The sequence below is a fragment of the Hyla sarda genome, unplaced genomic scaffold, assembly GCF_029499605.1.
Source record: "Hyla sarda isolate aHylSar1 unplaced genomic scaffold, aHylSar1.hap1 scaffold_70, whole genome shotgun sequence".
NCBI lineage: Eukaryota > Metazoa > Chordata > Amphibia > Anura > Hylidae > Hyla > Hyla sarda.
This window is the reverse complement of record NW_026610718.1, coordinates 524192-530000: the sequence shown is the minus strand read 5'-3', so window position 1 is coordinate 530000 and position 5809 is coordinate 524192.

Genomic DNA, 5809 nt, shown 5'->3' with positions numbered 1-5809 from the left:
GTGTGTGTGTGTGTTTCCTATGCAGATCCTAAACCCAGTATCAAATGCAAGTAGGAGGAGTAAGAAGGGTTCCTGCCAAAGCCAGGTTATGGATTGCATTTAAAAATGGTCCATCAGAGTGAAATGGACTCCCATCTTCCTGCTTAGCAATAATGATATGGGTTTAGGGTCTGCTGTGTGTACTGGTGGGTGACTGCCACCCAGCCAGAGTGTGTATGGGAGGCTGCCAGCCAGCCTCCCTTCCTACAAGTAATGATGGTGCATGTGAAGGGGACAGCGTTGGTTCCTCCCCTTTCACAGTTATCACTTCTCATCCTTCCTTTTGGCTGGTATCAAATGTGGTGTCTGTTTATATCAGTTTAATATCTGATATGTCCCCTATCTGATAGCATATATTAAATGCACCACCAGGTTTCAGTGTTGGAAAGAAAGATTATCTGTTTATATGCTGCAGCTGCTTGCTGGCTAGTCCAGTGGGCCCCTACTGCAGGCAATAGACAATAGGTGGTGCCTATGTGCCTAGGTGGATAGGACATCAGCTATGAGGCATTTGTTTGTACAAACTGCTGCTCACAACTAATGTTGTAATATAGTGTCTCCATCTGCTGGTGGTATTGAATAAGCAATAGTGCAATGATAGGGTTTGAAAAAGAAGAAAAATAAGAAGCAGCAGCATAGGAAAGAAGGAAAACATGGAGAGAAGAAAAAAAGAAGGTAAAAATGAGGTGAAAACATGTTTAAAAAAGTATTTCCATCTCTCTCTCTCTCTATATGTATATACATATATATATATATATATATATATATATATATTTAAAAGAAAAAAAAATTATATATATATATATATATACATATAGAGAGAGAGAGATAAATATATATAGAGATAGATGAGTGGATAGATAGATAGATAGATAGACAGACATACACACATACACACATACACACATACACACATACACACATACACACATACACACATACATACATACATACATACATATGTGTGTATTGTTGGAGTTGCAAACATGGGTGCACTTGACAAACTCAGTGCGGCTATTCCCCATTGAAAGTTTGTTGCACCCAGGACCCTTAGCACTGGGATATGCTACTCAATACCACTGGCATGGCCAGGTGTAAACAACATCTGACCTTTGTTGTGTATGTAACCATGGAGATTGTGATTTCGCCTAGGCCCACCAAAGAACAGCCTTGTCAGAAGCAGCACTGCCATGAGCAGAAGTAGCAGCACCATAGGTTGTCAAATAAGTTGGATTTAACCAAGACAAGTGAGTCCAATAGGATGCAGGTATGTCCTCTATCCTTACAGCTTCCCGTGGCTGTTGGTTTTATACCGTTTGGGGACAGCCAAGGAGGCGTCAGCAGGCAACACAGGTAAGTGTGTGCTTGTATGTGTGTGTGTGTGTGTGTGTGTGTGTTTCCTATGCAGATCCTAAACCCAGTATCAAATGCAAGTAGGAGGAGTAAGAAGGGTTCCTGCCAAAGCCAGGTTATGGATTGCATTTAAAAATGGTCCATCAGAGTGAAATGGACTCCCATCTTCATGCTTAGCAATAATGATATGGGTTTAGGGTCTGCTGTGTGTACTGGTGGGTGACTGCCACCCAGCCAGAGTGTGTATGGGAGGCTGCCAGCCAGCCTCCCTTCCTACAAGTAATGATGGTGCATGTGAAGGGGACAGCGTTGGTTCCTCCCCTTTCACAGTTATCACTTCTCATCCTTCCTTTTGGCTGGTATCAAATGTGGTGTCTGTTTACATCAGTTTAATATCTGATATGTCCCCTATCTGATAGCATATATTAAATGCACCACCAGGTTTCAGTGTTGGAAAGAAAGATTATCTGTTTATTTGCTGCAGCTGCTTGCTGGCTAGTCCAGTGGGCCCCTACTGCAGGCAATAGACAATAGGTGGTGCCTATGTGCCTAGGTGGATAGGACATCAGCTATGAGGCATTTGTTTGTACAAACGGCTGCTCACAACTAATGTTGTAATATAGTGTCTCCATCTGCTGGTGGTATTGAATAAGCAATAGTGCAATGATAGGGTCTGAAAAAGAAGAAAAATAAGAAGCAGCAGCATAGGAAAGAAGGAAAACATGGAGAGAAGAAAAAAAGAAGGTAAAAATGAGGTGAAAACATGTTTAAAAAAGTATTTCCATCTCTCTCTCTCTCTATATGTATATACATATATATATATATATATATATATATATATATATTTAAAAGAAAAAAAATTATATATATATACATATATATATAAATATATATATACATATAGAGAGATAGAGATAAATATATATAGAGATAGATGAGTGGATAGATAGATAGATAGATAGATAGACATACATGCACACATACACACATACACACATACACACATACATACATACATACATATGTGTGTATTGTTGGAGTTGCAAACATGGGTGCACTTGACAAACTCAGTGCGGCTATTCCCCATTGAAAGATTGTTGCACCCAGGACCCTTAGCACTGGGATATGCTACTCAATACCACTGGCATGGCCAGGTGTAAACAACATCTGACCTTTGTTGTGTATGTAACCATGGAGATTGTGATGTCGCCTAGGCCCACCAAATAACAGCCTTGTCAGAAGCAGCACTGCCATGAGCAGAAGTAGCAGCACCATAGGTTGTCAAATAAGTTGGATTTAACCAAGACAAGTGAGTCCAATAGGATGCAGGTATGTCCTCTATCCTTACAGCTTCCCGTGGCTGTTGGTTTTATACCGTTTGGGGACAGCCAAGGAGGCGTCAGCAGGCAACACAGGTAAGTGTGTGCTTGTATGTGTGTGTGTGTGTGTGTGTGTGTGTGTGTGTTTCCTATGCAGATCCTAAACCCAGTATCAAATGCAAGTAGGAGGAGTAAGAAGGGTTCCTGCCAAAGCCAGGTTATGGATTGCATTTAAAAATGGTCCATCAGAGTGAAATGGACTCCCATCTTCCTGCTTAGCAATAATGATATGGGTTTAGGGTCTGCTGTGTGTACTGGTGGGTGACTGCCACCCAGCCACAGTGTGTATGGGAGGCTGCCAGCCAGCCTCCCTTCCTACAAGTAATGATGGTGCATGTGAAGGGGACAGCGTTGGTTCCTCCCCTTTCACAGTTATCACTTCTCATCCTTCCTTTTGGCTGGTATCAAATGTGGTGTCTGTTTATATCAGTTTAATATCTGATATGTCCCCTATCTGATAGCATATATTAAATGCACCACCAGGTTTCAGTGTTGGAAAGAAAGATTATCTGTTTATTTGCTGCAGCTGCTTGCTGGCTAGTCCAGTGGGCCCCTACTGCAGGCAATAGACAATAGGTGGTGCCTATGTGCCTAGGTGGATAGGACATCAGCTATGAGGCATTTGTTTGTACAAACTGCTGCTCACAACTAATGTTGTAATATAGTGTCTCCATCTGCTGGTGGTATTGAATAAGCAATAGTGCAATGATAGGGTCTGAAAAAGAAGAAAAATAAGAAGCAGCAGCATAGGAAAGAAGGAAAACATGGAGAGAAGAAAAAAAGAAGGTAAAAATGAGGTGAAAACATGTTTAAAAAAGTATTTCCATCTCTCTCTCTCTCTATATGTATAAACATATATATATATATATATATATATTTAAAAGAAAAAAATTATATATATATATATATATATATATATATATATATATATACATATAGAGAGAGAGAGATAAATATATATAGAGATAGATGGTTGGATAGATAGATAGATAGATAGATAGATAGACATACATACACACATACACACATACACACATACACACATACATACATACATACATATGTGTGTATTGTTGGAGTTGCAAACATGGGTGCACTTGACAAACTCAGTGCGGCTATTCCCCATTGAAAGATTGTTGCACCCAGGACCCTTAGCACTGGAATATGCTACTCAATACCACTGGCATGGCCAGGTGTAAACAACATCTGACCTTTGTTGTGTATGTAACCATGGAGATTGTGATGTCGCCTAGGCCCACCAAAGAACAGCCTTGTCAGAAGCAGCACTGCCATGAGCAGAAGTAGCAGCACCATAGGTTGTCAAATAAGTTGGATTTAACCAAGACAAGTGAGTCCAATAGGATGCAGGTATGTCCTCTATCCTTACAGCTTCCCGTGGCTGTTGGTTTTATACCATTTGGGGACAGCCAAGGAGGCGTCAGCAGGCAACACAGGTAAGTGTGTGCTTGTATGTGTGTGTGTGTGTGTTTCCTATGCAGATCCTAAACCCAGTATCAAATGCAAGTAGGAGGAGTAAGAAGGGTTCCTGCCAAAGCCAGGTTATGGATTGCATTTAAAAATGGTCCATCAGAGTGAAATGGACTCCCATCTTCCTGCTTAGCAATAATGATATGGGTTTAGGGTCTGCTGTGTGTACTGGTGGGTGACTGCCACCCAGCCACAGTGTGTATGGGAGGCTGCCAGCCAGCCTCCCTTCCTACAAGTAATGATGGTGCATGTGAAGGGGACAGCGTTGGTTCCTCCCCTTTCACAGTTATCACTTCTCATCCTTCCTTTTGGCTGGTATCAAATGTGGTGTCTGTTTATATCAGTTTAATATCTGATATGTCCCCTATCTGATAGCATATATTAAATGCACCACCAGGTTTCAGTGTTGGAAAGAAAGATTATCTGTTTATTTGCTGCAGCTGCTTGCTGGCTAGTCCAGTGGGCCCCTACTGCAGGTAATAGACAATAGGTGGTGCCTATGTGCCTAGGTGGATAGGACATCAGCTATGAGGCATTTGTTTGTACAAACTGCTGCTCACAACTAATGTTGTAATATAGTGTCTCCATCTGCTGGTGGTATTGAATAAGCAATAGTGCAATGATAGGGTCTGAAAAAGAAGAAAAATAAGAAGCAGCAGCATAGGAAAGAAGGAAAACATGGAGAGAAGAAAAAAAGAAGGTAAAAATGAGGTGAAAACATGTTTAAAAAAGTATTTCCATCTCTCTCTCTCTCTATATGTATAAACATATATATATATATATATATATATATATATATATATTTAAAAGAAAAAAATTATATATATATATATATATATCTACATATAGAGAGAGAGAGATAAATATATATAGAGATAGATGGGTGGATAGATAGATAGATAGATAGACATACATACACACATACACACATACACACATACACACATACATACATACATACATATGTGTGTATTGTTGGAGTTGCAAACATGGGTGCACTTGACAAACTCAGTGCGGCTATTCCCCATTGAAAGATTGTTGCACCCAGGACCCTTAGCACTGGAATATGCTACTCAATACCACTGGCATGGCCAGGTGTAAACAACATCTGACCTTTGTTGTGTATGTAACCATGGAGATTGTGATGTCGCCTAGGCCCACCAAAGAACAGCCTTGTCAGAAGCAGCACTGCCATGAGCAGAAGTAGCAGCACCATAGATTGTCAAATAAGTTGGATTTAACCAAGACAAGTGAGTCCAATAGGATGCAGGTATGTCCTCTATCCTTACAGCTTCCCGTGGCTGTTGGTTTTATACCATTTGGGGACAGCCAAGGAGGCGTCAGCAGGCAACACAGGTAAGTGTGTGCTTGTATGTGTGTGTGTGTGTGTGTGTGTGTGTGTGTGTGTGTGTGTGTGTGTGTTTCCTATGCAGATCCTAAACCCAGTATCAAATGCAAGTAGGAGGAGTAAGAAGGGTTCCTACCAAAGCCAGGTTATGGATTGTATTTAAAAATGGTCCATCAGAGTGAAATGGACTCCCATCTTCCTG